General features: G+C 40.1%; 1 protein-coding gene and 1 long non-coding RNA gene across 4 annotated transcripts in view; one reads left to right on the forward strand and one right to left on the reverse strand.

Annotated features, from left to right (window-relative positions):
- KIAA1958 (KIAA1958 ortholog) overlaps nucleotides 1-13,514 on the reverse strand; it is a 168,900-nt gene extending 155,386 nt beyond the window's left edge. For 2 of the 3 annotated variants that reach the window (XM_067040932.1, XM_067040930.1), the window contains exon 1: nucleotides 13,262-13,498. The gene's annotated coding sequence lies outside the window, so the exon portion shown is untranslated. Of the gene's footprint in view, nucleotides 1-13,261 lie in introns of all 3 variants that reach the window. The other variant, XM_067040931.1, reaches the window with a different exon arrangement.
- A 146-nt stretch (nucleotides 13,515-13,660) lies between these two features.
- The window catches only part of LOC136794729 (uncharacterized), a 42,159-nt gene continuing 40,459 nt past the window's right edge, over nucleotides 13,661-15,360 (forward strand). The window contains exon 1 of the long non-coding RNA XR_010841888.1: nucleotides 13,661-14,159. This is a non-coding gene — a long non-coding RNA (uncharacterized lncRNA). The remainder of the gene's footprint in view (nucleotides 14,160-15,360) is intronic.

The raw sequence follows: 15,360 nt of genomic DNA on the forward strand, positions 1-15,360 counted from the left end.
TGCTGTAAAGCTAGTTTGGTGGTTCTGAATTCTCTTAACTTTTGCTTGTCTGTAAAGATTTTAATTTCTCTGTCGAATCTGAATGAGATCCTTGCTGGGTAGAGTAATCTTGATTGTAGGATTTTCCCTTCATCACTTTAAATATGCCCTGCCACTCCCTTCTGGCTTGCAGAGTTTCCGCTGAAAGATCAGCTGTTAAACTTATGGGTATTCCCTTGTATGTTATTTGTTGCTTTTCCCTTGCTGCTTTTAATATTTTTCCTTTGTATTTAATTTTTGATAGTTTGATTAATGTATGTCTTGGCGTGTTTATCCTTGGATTTATCCTGTAACGGACTCTCTGCACTTCCTGGACTTGACTATTTCCTTTCCCACGTTAGGGAAGTTTTCAACTATAATCTCTTCAAATATTTTCCCATACCCTTTCTTTTTCTCTCCTTCTTCTGGGATCCCTATAATTCGAACGTTGCTGTATTTAATGTTCTCCCAGAGGTCTCTGAGAGTGTCCTCAATTCTTTTCATTCTTTTTTATTCTGCTCTGAGGCAGTTATTTCCACTATTTTATCTTCCAGTTCACTTACTTGTTCTTCTGCCTCAGTTATTCTGATTCCTTCTAGAGAATTTTTAACTTCATTTATTGTGTTGTTCATCATTGTTTGTTTGCTCTTTAGTTCTTCTCAGTCCTTGTTAAATGTTTCTTATATTTTCTCCATTGTATTTCCATTATGTGGGATCATCTTTACTCTCATTATTCTGAATTCTTTTTCAGGTAGACTGCCTATTTACTCTTCTTTTGTTTGATCTGGTGCATTTTAACATTGCTCCTGTGTCTGTAACATATTTTTTTGTTGTTTCTTTTTTTGATGGGTGGTGCTGTATTCCTGTCTTACTGCTTGTTTGGCCTGAGATGTCCAGCACTGGAGCTTGCAGGCAGTTGGATAGAGCTGGGTCTTGGTGCTGAGATGAAGACCTTCAGAAGTCCTCACTCCAATTGATATTCCCTGGGGTTAGAGGTTCTCTGTTAGTCTAGTGGTTTGGTCAAAGGCTGTTTTAAACAGGATTTGGGTAAATCAGTGAATTTGATGAATATGTTAGTCGGGTAGATAAATCCTTCCTTGCATTAGTTGTGTGAAACTAGTCTAAAATTGCAAAACTAAAAGTTTGTTAAACTTCTTTAAAGAAAAGTTAAGAGAATTTTGGGGGAGTGAAAAAAATATTGAAAATGCTTCTATATCTGCTTGGATTCATCCAGATGCCAGAAAAGGACTCCTCTGGCAAATTTCCAAAAGCAACTGAAATGCTACCTTTACTTAAACTACATTTGGGATATATTTTCACTAAAAATGATTAAAATCTTAAGTTTCATCCAGGAGTTAAACTTTAATTATAGAGAAATTCATTAATGTAGTTTCTTGTTGTCTCCAGATTCCAGATAAATGAAGAATATTACTGAGTTGTAATTGTCATGAATGTTAGCAACCTGAGTAATTCAGAAAAGAATTAAACTCTCTGCAACAAATATATATGGGCTTATCACTATATTATAAAGCAGATAAACTACAAAAGCTATTAATCAAATTACTGCATATCTTACTTTTTTTTTTTTTTTAACCTACACAGGTATCTGTCCCCCTTGATCAATAGGGAAAAAATAGTTTCCAACATAATAATAAATCATTCTAGGAATAAATAAGGACTTCTAAGCAAGCAGGATAGAATCAGAAGCTTAGTTCTGGACTCTCTTCATATCTATTCATAAAAACAGATGGAGCAGACCAAGAAATAGACTCACACATATGCTCAAGTAACTTTTTACAAAGGTGCAAAAGAAATTCAATGGAGGAAGGATAGCCTTTTCAATAAATGGCACTGGAGTAACTGGACATCCACAGGGAAAAATGAACCTCAACCTAAACCTCACACCTTAAATAAAAACTAACACAAATTGGATCAGAGACTTAACTGTAAAACAATAAACTAAACTAAACAAAAACTGGTATAAAACAACATACAAGAAAATCTTTGGGATCTGGGGCTCGGCAAAGAGTTCCTAGACTTGAAACCAAAAGCAAGATCCATAACAGGAAAAACTGGTAAAATTAAAATTAAAAATTTTTGCTCTATGAACATGTGAAAAGGATTAAAAGATCTATAATCTAGAAGAAAGCATTTGCAAACCAAATATCTGACAAACGACTAGTATCTAGAATAAAGAAATGTGAAAACAGTAAAACAAGCCAACAAAAAGTTCAACTAGAAAATGGACAAAAGACATAAACAGACATTTCACAGAAGAGGATATACAGATGGCAAATAAGCACATAAAAAGATGTATAACATTAGCCATTAGCCAAAACCACATTAAACACACATCAGAATGGCTAAAATAAGAAAGAGTGACAACATCAAATGCTAACAAGGATGTGGAGAAACTAGATCACTTATATATTGCTGGTGGGAATATAAGATGGCACAGTCACTCTGGAAAAGTTTGGCAGTTACTTAAAAAATTAAATGTGTAATTACCATAAGATATAGCAATAACATTCCTGGCTTTGTTTCACAGACAAAATTAAAAGTTATGTTTATAACACCTTTATTTGTAAAGACCAAGAAATGGAATCAACCTAGATGTCCTTCAGCAGATGAATGCTTAAATAAACTATGATAAATCCATGGACTACTAAACAGGTATAAAAAGGAACAAACTACTGATACATGCAACAACCTGGATGTATCTCCAGGGAATTATGCTTAGTGGAAAAAGCCAATCCCAAAAGGTTACATACTGTATGATTCCATTTATATAACATTTTTTAAAATGACAAAGTTCCAGAAATGGAAGACCTCGTAATGGTTGTCAGGGGTTAGGGAAGGGGTGGCAGGGTGGGAGAATGGAGGGGCTGGTAGAAACAAGTACATACACAGGTGATAAAACTGTACTGAACCTAATACACACACATATGAGTAAAAGTAAAATTGGAAATCTGAATAAAAGTGGACAATTGTACAGATGCCAATGTATTCATTTGCTAGGGCTACCATAACAAAATAAATACCACAGAGTGGGGGACTTAAACAACAGAAATTAAGTTTCTCAGTTCTGAAGGCTAGAAATCCAAGATGAAGGTGTTGGCAAATCCGGTTTCTTCTGATGCCTCTCTCCTAGGCTTCCAGATAGCCACCTTCACACTGTGTCCTCACATGGTCCCTCCTCTGTACACACCTCCCTGGTGTCTCTTTTTGTGTTCAAATTTCCTCTTAAAAGGACACCTGTCAGAATGGATCATGACCATCCCAACAGCCTCGTTTCAACTTAAGCACCTCATTAAAGGCCCTAGATCCAAATACAGTCAGATTCTGAAGCACTTGGGGATCAAGGATCCAACATATGAATCAGGGGGAATGCAATTAAGCCCATAACAGTCAACAGCCTAGTTGTGATATTATAAGTATAGTTTTACAAAATGTTAACCATCGGGGAAACAGCAAAGTATGCAAAGAATCTATTATTTCTTACAATTGCAAGTGAAGCTACAAGTATATGGGGTGGCAGGGGTGGGGGCAGATAAAATAACTAGGATAACAAAAGGTAAGATCAACAGAATTAGGTGATGAAGTAGCCCCATGAACCCGAGATGAGTAGGCAGAAGCTAAAACACTCACATAAACAGGACTCACACAGGATCAAAAACTGGTCAGGTGAGGAGAGAAAAAAAGAGGAGTTCTGATAATTATATAACCTGGAACAAGAAATTACCAACAATTACCCTCAAAAAGAAAGGATCCCATTAAGTGAAACTGGATGAGAGAACACTAAAGTTTCTTAGGCTTCTAGAGAAGACTACAAGACCACAGGGACCTACTAAGAGGCCTTAGAAGGAAAATTGTCGGGGGACTTCCCTGGTGGTCCAGTGGTTAAGAATCTGCCTGCCACTGCAGGGGACACAGGTTCCATCCCTGGTCCAGGAAGATCCCACATGCCACAGAGCAACTGAGCCCATGCACCTAGAGCCCGTGCTCTGAAACGAGAAGCCACCGCAAGGAGAAGCCTGAGCACCACAACTAGAGAAAGCTTTTGCGCAGCGATGAAGACCCAACGCAGCCAAAAAAAAAAAAAATTAAAAAAAAGAAAACTGTTGGGATTAAAATCTCAATCAAACAAAGAGGCATCACTAAGGATAAAGGATAAAGATACCAAAAGGAGGCCAATCTCAGACTATTACAGCAGAGACTAGGTAAAGAGGACATATTTATTCCTGTATGTTAAAATATAATATACAATTAGAAAAGGGCAGAAATAATAATGAACAAGCTGCTCATATTTCACAAACAGAAGACATTTATGTAACCAGCAACCAGATCAAGAAACAGAATATTACCCACACTCCAGAAGCCTCCACTTTTCTCCTTTCTAGTCACTAATCCCTGAACGGATCATGCTTGCTAATGTCCACTGGCCAAAGTAAGTTATGTGGCCAAAATTAGACTCACTGTGGAAAGAGACAACACAAGGGTGTAGACACCAGGAGATGTGATTTATTTGGGGTCATCAATGTAACACCCTACCACATATTATACTGATGGTATTTGGGCACACTTCAGTTTGGGACTATTACAAACAGTACTATGAACATTCTTGTACATTTATTTGGTAAGCATTTATCTTCAAGTGGAATTACTGAGCTATAGGATATGCATATGCAGCTTTAGTAGATACTGTCAAACAACTTTCCAAATTGCTTATATCCATTTATATTTCTATACCAATTTACACTTCCAATAGCAGTGCATGAGAATTCCAATTACTCTACATTCTCACCAACACTTGGTATTTTTCATTTATTTCATTTATCCATTCTAGTGGGTATGTATTGGTATCTCACTTTGATTTTGAGTGGTCATATTTTTAAATACTTCACCTAAGAAACCAAGGAGAAAATTTCAAACCTTGAAACTAAGAAAACTACCTTGGTCCACTTCCATCCCCATCACAGAAACCTCCTGAAGTACAGGTAAATCCCTCTAATTTATACATTAACAAGAGAAAAGAATACAATATAACCCTATGAAAAGTACTGTGAGAAAAAAGATTAAAAAGAACCAAATTACGTACCAGTAGTCAATGAAGGAACATCACAAAAATATGGCCATAAAGCAGATGAAAACTGTAACATAATATTTCAATATGAATTGAAAGAAATTAAGGAAATGATAGGATGCTATGAAAGAAAGCATACATCAGAAATAGAAAAGCTTAAAAAAATGACAATGGCCAAATAACAAGAGCATTTAAAAAGAGAAATGACAGAGTTCAGTACGGAATAGGAAAGGAAAAAAAAATTCAAAAGGAAGACAAAACTAGAAGGAACACTAGGTTTAATAGATAGACACCATGGAAAGTACATTAAAGATACTAAAAGAGAAAAAGAAAAAAATACAGCAAATATAAAAAATAAAATAAAAAGAATTTGAATAAAGTATAGACATAAAAGATAAGCAAAGAAGATTCAACACATATGTAACAGAAGACCTCAAGGAAGAAAATAAAAATAATGGAAAAGAATAAATATGTAACTGATGAAAATATTTTCTTAAAAAATTTGAGCTAACATAATAAAACATCCATTGTGTATCCAGAAAAATTAACAGAGAACAGTGAACACTTAAAAGATGTATTCTAGTAAAATTATTTGCCTTTAAAGATGAAGGAAGACTTCCCTGGTGGGTGGTCCAGTGGTTACGACTCTGTGCTCCCAATGCAGGGGTCCTGGGTTCGATCCCAGGGAAATAAGATCCCACATACTGCAAGTAAGCCCACGCACCACAACTAGAGAAGCCCCGCAAGCCGCAATGAAGAGCCCATGCGCTACAACAAAGACCCAGCTCAGCCAAAATTTAAAAAAAAATTTTTTTTAAAAGGTGGTGTGGGGAGAATGTCCTTTGGGCATCTAGGAAAAAAGATAAAGACACTTAAAAAAGAAAGAAAATCATATTGGTATTAGACTCTGACAACACTTTTTATCAGAATACAATACAGTAGGACTCAGCAAACTATGGCTTATGTACCAAATCTAGCCCACTGTCCAGTTCTGTAAATAAAGTTTTACTGGAACACAGTCATGCTTGTTCATTTATATATTCTCTATGGCTGCTTTTGCACTGCCATGGCACAGTTAAATAATTGTGACAGTGACCTATGGCCCACAAAGCCTAAAATAATTACTATTTGGCCTTTTAAAGAAAAGTTTTGTCAAATCTTAAAACAGAATAACATATTTAAGATACTTGAGGGAAGGAGAATTCTCCAGTGATCCAGTGGTTAAGACTCTGCGCTTCCACTGCAAGGTGTGCAGGTTCGATCTCTGGTCTGGGAACTAAGATCCCAAATGCAGCACAGCCATAAGTAAATAAATAAAATAAAATTACTTAAAAAAAAGAGAGATGCAAACATTAAAAGAAAAAAAAGGTATTTGAGGGAAGAAAATGCAGGCTAAGTAATTATATTCAGCCAAAATGCCCTTCAAGTTTAAAAGCCACAGATGAACAGTTTTTAATATGAAAGACAGAAGATATTACTCACACAAGCTATTTATGAGGATTCACTGAGCTTCAGACTATCAAATGATGATTATAGAAGCCTTAGCAAAAGGACTTATGTTGTAAACTGAATATATTCAACTGTAGAACTAAAACCAATGGTGGGCAAAGGTGACAGAGTAGTTTGTGACTTGTATGGGGTGAACAGACAGAACTGAGAAATCTTAGGCAGCAGGAATTGACTGGTCTAGGCACTTGATTATGTATGGAAGACAGGACTGAGAATAAGGAAGGCATCACAGATAACTCCTAAATTTCTGGACTTGGAAAACAGATGGAGATAGTACCACTCACTAAGCTAGGGAACACAAGAAAAGACACAGATATGAAGAGAAAGATAAATCAAGTTTTGGGCATGCTGAATGTGGAGTGTTTGTGGCATATCAAATGACTGTGTCCAGTTGGTTGTTGTATACATCTGGATTTAGCAGAGGGGCCCCAAGTGGATATCAGATTCAAGAGTCATCAGTCAAGGAAGGTGTGAACTGATCAGAATGGCGTGTAATTTACCATGCAAGTAGCAAGACCAATATTTGAAAAAGAGCACCAAAAGAAACATGTCCTTAGAATTCACAGGAAAACAGCATCAGCAATTTCACTAAATTTGGCTACATTGAGATTCTCCTGCATTTGAAACCAATGATTAAGAATTTTCTACTTTAAACTATTCAAAATAAAGTATTTAAAAATAATGAATATGAAGAGTGAATAAAAACAAAATAAAGCCTTTAACTCCCCACTTTAATTATTTTTAATGGCATACGAAGTTGATCATATGGCTGTCTACTGGACCTTGCACTCAAGTGAAAAAATGCAAAGAGAGTAAAAAAGATTAAAAGATGAAAACCACTATAAAATTACACATATGGAGTAAAGTATGTATGTATGTATGTGTGAAAGACAATGGTGGAGGAATAGGCTGTATTATCAGCTGAACTGTGTTCCCTCCAAATTCATACACTGAAGTCCTAACCCCCAGTACTTCAGAATGAGACTGTATTTGGAGATTGGGCCTTTAAAGAGATAATTAAGGTAAATGAGGTCATTTGGGTGAATCCTAAGGATATGGACTGATGTCCTTACAGGAAGAGAGGAGATTAGGTCACAGAGGGGCACATAGGAAGGACCATGTGAAGATACCTAAGGAAAATAACCATCTACAAGCCAAAGAGAGTGGCTTTAGAAGAATCCAACCCTGCCAACATCTTATAGCTTCCAGAACTGTAAAAAATAAATAAATTTTTGTTGTTGAAGCCACCCAGTCTGTCGTACTTTGTTTCAGCAGCCCTTGAAAACGAATACAGGCTAGAGAGAGAAAGTAGTCCTAGTTGGGTAAGAGTTCACAGATATTGATAATATTCCAGTAAGTATGAAGCCTTGTAACAGAAAAGTAGAGCTTTTGCTATGTGGTGATTATGGCTTATATGCAACAATATAATTTTTTAAACAGTAAGTATTTACAAGGGAAAACAGGGAGGATATTGACAAGGGAAAAGTGAAGGGACACAATATTGGCAAGTAGAAAAAGACGGAAGAGGTTAAAGTAGTGTCAGTTTTGAAAAAAATCAAGGAGAAATCCAACCAAGATATGTCCTATTCCTGACATTTTAATGAACTATAAAGGTAAATAAAATAACCCAAAAACAATTCAGCCAAGAAAGGGAGAGTAATGGAGGCAACTTTGGATAATTCTCTAGAACTCAAAAGAATTTTTAAAAAAAATTTCAGCTAATGGAATCCTTGATGATTAACAAATAAAAAAAAGTTTTCAGGCATCATATGAAAAGATATTTGCCATGGGTATTAATGGAATTCTTTGGAAGTTATTTTTGTGTTTTTTGTTTTTTAACAAACAGGTAATAATTACTAGCAGCTGCACTACCTCTTGCCCTGCATCCAGAGCTACAGAGGCCCAAGAGGAAAGGAAGTAAGATGGAGGGAAAAGCAATTCTCCAACTTGAAGACCTGCTCCCTCGTGCCAGGCCAGTCAACATTCAGGCAGATCAGAGGGGGAAAAACGCTGGAAGAAAAATGCACCATTTGTGGTAAGACTTCCAATGTTTTAAAAAATTTCTTAAATGATTTAATGTCTTCTTAAAGTTTTTTAAACTTATATTTCACATAAAGTTGCACAATTTATCTTTTGAGACATCTTTTGATGCTACTTTTTTTTCAGTACAAAAGACCAATTACTGATGTCCTAGACCACATCCCTTTGCTTTCTATATTACTTTAAGTGTGATAAAGTGTTTCTAAAATACATCTTCTTTGTCACTAGAGACACGGGTTTTACCAATATGCAATACTCAAAAAGCTCTCCAACGGTTTTAAGTGTGAGACTTTGCAAAACAAACATGAATACTGCCGCATAATTTGCCTTTCTCCAGAAAAGGGTATTAAACTTTGTTGACACTGCATACAAAATAAAATGCAAAAATTTGCATTTTCAGTACTTTTGGTTTCTTGACCTTTATTTGAATTTCAGACTAAGCTTTACCAAACAACAGAATTTACACTGTAACTAGCCAACCACAGTCCTCATTATGGAATCTGTGCAGTGCATTTGTTACCTAGGAAACAGAAGAGAGCACAGGCAGAGTGCAGTTTCAGTATAGCAAAAGAATTCTCCAATCATGCTGGTAAATAAAGTCCATAAATCAACTAATCAGAAGCAAAGTCAAGAAGTACCATGGAAGAGTTAAGCTCTATGGAAACTTCTTTCAAGGCAAAAAAGAAACCTGTGGGGTTTCTTCAGGCAACTATGTAGGTCTCTTCACTAAATATTATGAGCAGGTTTCTTTACAAACACAAACTGTCAAAAAATAAACTGTTCAAAATAAATGGCTTCTCTCCAATCTTCAGTTTCTCTATTTTTGACAGTATTTAAGAGAAAAAGCTTCTTTAGAGCCAGCCTCATACATCTGGTAGCAGAATATTAGTCCAAGAATGAATTCTGCATTTTCGTCAAGCAGCAAGGGTATGTACTGCTCTTAACACAGGACGATAAAGGCTGGAATGAGAGGTCACTGTCCGTACCTCTCACAGTCAGGCCTACTTTCCCAAGCTACAAAAAACTTCAGGAAAAAGAACTTGAAAGTCACAGATCTTTATAAAGAATATAATTGTTAACTTTTCAGCTTTCCACCTGGTTATTACTAATGATAATACTAGTCATTTGAGGGTTCCAGGTAACATAAAGTGAACATTTTAAGTGTCTTTTAATGGTACCACACTAATAACTAACAAACAGGAAACGACTAGAAAAGTCTATGGATTTTAAAGCCTATCAAATTTAACCGTGGACAGCTTAGTGTTTTTTTTAAAAAAAAAAAAACTGGTAAACATCAGATTCTACTGCTCAGCTATTGATACATTTAAAACCCAACTTTAGGGCTTCCTTTAGGGCTTCCCTGGTGGCGCACTGGTTGGGAATCCGCCTGCCGATCCAGGGGACATGGGTTCGTGCCCCGGTCCGGGAAGATCCCACATGCTGCGGAGCGGCTGGGGCTGTGAGCCATGGCGGCTGAGCCGGAGTCAGGAGCCTGTGCCCCGCAACGGGAGAGGCCACAACAGTGAGAGGCCCGCGTACCACAAAAACAAAGAACACCCAACTTTACACAAATTCAAAATTTCTGGAAGTATTTATTTGTCATAGTATCAAAAGCAGCAGAAAAAAATTTCAACCATGAGATGTGAAAAATAATTTACATGCCTTCCTAAACAACAACATACCAGATGAAAATATGAGTCTCTGGGATGCTTCTGATTAACTAAAATAGTACTGTTAATTATAGAAAAACAAAACACTACACAAAAAAATTAATATCTACATATCACAGTCAAAAAACAAAAACAAAAGAAAAAAAATCAGGTGTTATCTTTTAGCCAGCCTAAGTAAACACACCATGCCAATCCCAGAAAACTGTTAGACACAGCTACAACTTTGCGAAGCAATTCTCAATGCAGGCCACTCTTACTGTTTAGTTTACACAGTGACTCTGTTAAACCTTAATGCTACAACTGACAGCCATGTAAACAAATACATAAACATGCAATTCAATTTGTTAGCTTTTTTTTTTTTTTTTAATACTGGGAAGAGCTGATGAAGAGTCTGTATCTAAAGAGCTGAAACTCTGGAAGTGTTTTAGAACTCTATTCCACCATTCATGATAAAGTCTGAACAAATTTCAACACTGAGCCTCTTTGAGCCATCCTTATTAGAAAAGGAAGAGGTATCTTGATCAAGGGCCTACCAGCGCCTGACACTGAGCTCTGTGCAGAGTTTAAATTCATTTATCTAATCTAGAACAGAAGTCAAAACAGGAACTAATCAAAGAGGCTGGCATGACCTTTGTTAGATGTACCCTCTTCTAAGTTTTAAGTAAAGTGTACAAAAATGTACACTCCAGGCATTTACGAAATAAGGCATGAAATAATATTAATCTGTTAATGTAAAACTAGGACAAGAATCTAGGATACATTTTTCTCCTAGAAAAAGACCACTATTTTAGGCATACTAAACTGTCTCCTCTTTATAATGACAAAAATCAGTTTGCCTAGTTAACACTATTAAATTGTATATTGTTCTACATGTTACTTGACAAAAATTTAAATAGCAAATATTTTTTCCACCATAATAATTTTCCTTCATGTTTGGATGATAATATTTTTATTTTTTAAGAAAGACTACATTTCCTACATATAGCTGTACATATAACTGCGTGTCCCCAAAACTGTGTTTTCTTTTTTGATCTCCGTGGTAACCATCAGATTTAAGTTTGTCAACATGGATTCTCAAACAATAAGCAAAAAAAAAAAAAAGTCTCCAGAAATGAACAGTAGATAGAGGTGAATGAAAAGATATAAATCCACACCTGCGTTAGAAATCTGAATCTGAAAAGGGCTTTCCTGGTGGTGCGGTGGTTAAGAATCCGCCTGCCAATGCAGGGGACACGGGTTCAAGCCCTGGTCTGGGAAGATACCACATGCCACAGAGCTACTAAGCCTGTGCCCCACAACTACTGAGCCTGTGCTCTAGAGTCCGCGTGCCACAACTACTGAAGCCCACGCGCCTAGAGCCCAAGTTCCACAAGGAGAAGCCACTGCAATGAGAAGCTCGCCCACCACAACGAAGAGTACTAGCCCCCCCGCAAGTAGAGAAAGCTCACACAACGAAGACCCAATGCAGCCGAAAACAAATTTTTTTTAAAATCCCATTAAAAAAACTGAATCTGGAAAATTAATTTTCTGGGTGCTTATGCAACTTCATTTATTATCTGAGTATCTACAAATACACAGCAACTGTTCATAAAAAACTTAGATAAATAATACGAATCAGAAATATCACTTACAGTACTTTCCAAAAGTTACATCCACCATATACAACCCAGTCGTTGGGTTATAAACAGAGAATACATAAATACATATAATAAAATAGGGAAAGCACAATCACAGGCAGAAATGATCAGTTCTAACGTTCATGTTCTCCCCATATGTCATGAAAGATCTCACATCTTAAACCAGAAAAAAAAAAAAAGGTTTTAGCCTGGACAGAAAGTTAGATAATTGTTTATTCCAGTCTAACCTCCACTGTGGAAGTGACTTGCTTGTTAACTGTTTATTTAATAGGTAGAAGATTCTGTCATGTTAAACCTAAGGAGTCTGGGAAATAACAAAACTTTACCTCCAAAAGTTATACATATATGTAACAATCACAGCCACATTCATCTTTTATTTCTTGCCTTTAAGTCCCTATAAGGAAGAAAGAAAGAAAAGAGAGAGAGAGAGAGAGAGAGAGAAAGAAAGAAAGAAAGAAAGAAAGAAAGAAAGAAAGAAAGAAAGAAAGAAAGAAAGAAAGAAAGAAAGAAAAAAAGAAAGAAAGAGAAAGAAAGCCCTCAGAATACTAAAAGACACTCTTTGATTTTGGTCAGCCCAACCTTCTCCTACCGAGGGAAATCTATTTCTCGATGTATTTGATAACAAACACAAATCACTGTGCGCAGCCTCAGACGGGGTGGGGGGCGGAAGAGACCTTCGGAGAAAGCCCTCCTCCGTCAGAAACAATAAATAAGGGACCCAAGCGATGCACGTTCCTTCACACACGCCCCAAACGCACCTTGCCGTGCCTCGCGGGAGGGAAACAAGTCTGGCAAAGCCCCGAAACACCTCTTTCCCTCTCTCTCCATAACCTCCTCAAGACTTGAAAACTAAGAGAGCAGATCTTTTCTTTCCCCTTTCCCGCCCTCCTTCCCACCTCCAACAAACCCCAGAGAGGGAGCGGGCGAGCCAGACCCATGCAGCGCGCCCGCGCCCGCGGCGGCGACAGGAGACGCTGGGCGGCGGGCCGGCCCCGGAGAGACAGCCCAGAGCCGCGGCCGCCGCTCGCTCGGCCGCCGCGGGTTTCTACCCCCTCACGCCCCCGAGGCCGTCGCCGGCGACGTCCGGACGCCCGGCTCTCAGCCCTGACTCTCGGCCTTCTCGCACCCCCCCACCCCACAAGCCCAGAGGAACAAAAGGAGGGTTCAGCAGGGTCACTGCTAGGCCGCCGAGGGGGGGAGGCGGCGCGGACGCCAGTGCGACCGCCCCCCACACAAAGGGGCTCCCGACCCCGGGCGCAGCGTCGGCGCGCTCGTCCCCGCCTCGCGCGCGGGCTCTCACCCACCTGCAGGTGTCTGTGCGTCTGTCCATAGGAACGCGGGCAGCGAGGGGGCCTGTAGGAGCCCGGCTGCAAGGGCTGGAGGGGGCGGGACGGAGGGGAGGGAGGGAGCGCGGACACAGGACCGGGGAGCGAAGGCAAGTACAACGGGAAGGCGCCGGACGGGCGACGGACCGACGGGCTGGGGGCGGGGGCGCCAGCCTGGCTCCGCCGACCGGCGCGCGCCGCTCCGTGCGCCCCGGGCTCCGCGCGCCCGACTCCAAGCGCGGCGGGCAGGCGGGGGGCGGGGCGCGGGCGGGGCGGGGCCGGCGAGCGGGGCGGGGGCTCGGACCCCGGCCTCCAGCCGGCACCGGAAACGCGCTGTGGTCCGGGAGACCCACAGGAAGTGTGTGTAACGGCCCTCCCACGACGCGCACCGAGCTAGCGGCGGACGTTGTCCGGAGGAGGTGTGGACCTACCCTACTGCTGCAGACGCGACCACGAGCTCGGTCTCCGCAGCCCGACAGGCGTGGGAGCCACGATCCGCTCTGCGTTCTCAAGTGGGCAGCACCCCCCCTCCTGCCACACGCGCCAGGCCCGCGGCCCCCGCTGCCCTTCGCAGCTCCGTACAGCTCCACCGAAACGCCAGGATCAGACCTCCTTGCAAGACCCTGGGTTTGTCAGGCGTGTGATACCTGTTTTAACGCGCTGAGTGGAGTCACCTCTACATCCAGGCATGTGCAAGAACACCTCCGATCGACAGACGTACAACCCACAGTCACCGCTGCCGGGTGGAAGTTTCTAATACAGCTACAACCACACGCACCCATCCCGTGGAGGGAGCCGGGCTGCTGAATAACACCTAAAACACACTAAGACCGGGAAGCATGTAGTAACACCACCTGCACAGCTCGGCACAAGGGAGGTAAGGCTGGACCAGGCGCCCTCCACCTTTATTTTATCTACCAAACACTTTCATAGTACTTACACTAAGTGCTTAGCGAATATTAATTTGCTTAATCCTAAGAACTCTATGAAGTGGGTCTTGTTAGCATTGCTGTTTTGCACATGAGGAAACTGAGGCACAGAGACAGTAAGAATGCTGCCCAAGATCACATAGTAGCAGGAGGAACCCAGATTCGTCCCAGGCAGTCTGTCTCCGTGCTCCTTTCTACTTACAGCCATAAGCATCTCCAAAATAATAATAATAGCAATAACTATCATTTAAAGCATTCTGATTAGCCATATGTAGTGCTCACATCTTGGCCTCACCCCCGCTGTGACAGGGAAACCTCATTCCCTCCTACCCTGGGGTAAGTGAGGGGAGAGAAGAGTATGACTAAGCAGAAAAAGAGACTAACTTCTGAACAAAGGAGAAAGGATTCCTAACACCTTTGTCTATCAACACTCCTCCTGGTCAAGGCTGAATTTAAAAATCTGTAAACATTTTTGATAAATAATGTGTCAAAAAAACAGGGACTTTCCTGGTGGTGCAGTGGTTAAGAATCTGCCTGCCAATGCAGGGGACACGAATTTGATCCCTGGGCCGGGAAGATCCCACATGCCACAGAGCAACTAAGCCCATCCACCATAACTACTGAGCCTGCACTCTAGAGCCTATGTGTCACAACTACTGAGCCCATGTGCCACAACTACTGAAGCCTGCACGCCTACAGCCTGTGCTTCGCAACAAGAGAAGCCACCGCAATGAGAAGCCCGCACTCCGCAAGGAAGAGTAGCCCCCGCTCGCCACAACTAGAGAAAACCCATGCGCAGCAACAAAGACACAATGCAGCCAAAAATAAATAAATAAAATAAATTTATTAGAAAAAAGAAAAAACAGTTAATAGCCACATTTCAAGTACATAATCCTGTGGGAAAATTGAAATCTCGTGCATTGCTGGTAGAAATGTAAAATGGTGCAGCCACTGTGGAAAACACTAAGGAGGGTCCTCAAAAAACTAAAAATGGAATTACTGTGTGATCCAGAAATCCCACCTCTAGGTATATATCCAAAAGAATTTGAACCAAGAACTTAGAGACATTTGCAACCCATGTTCACTGCACCATTATTCACAATAGCTCAGAAATGGAAGCAACCAAAATGTCCAAGGATGGATGCATGG

This window comes from Kogia breviceps, chromosome 8 (assembly GCF_026419965.1).
Source record: "Kogia breviceps isolate mKogBre1 chromosome 8, mKogBre1 haplotype 1, whole genome shotgun sequence".
NCBI lineage: Eukaryota > Metazoa > Chordata > Mammalia > Artiodactyla > Physeteridae > Kogia > Kogia breviceps.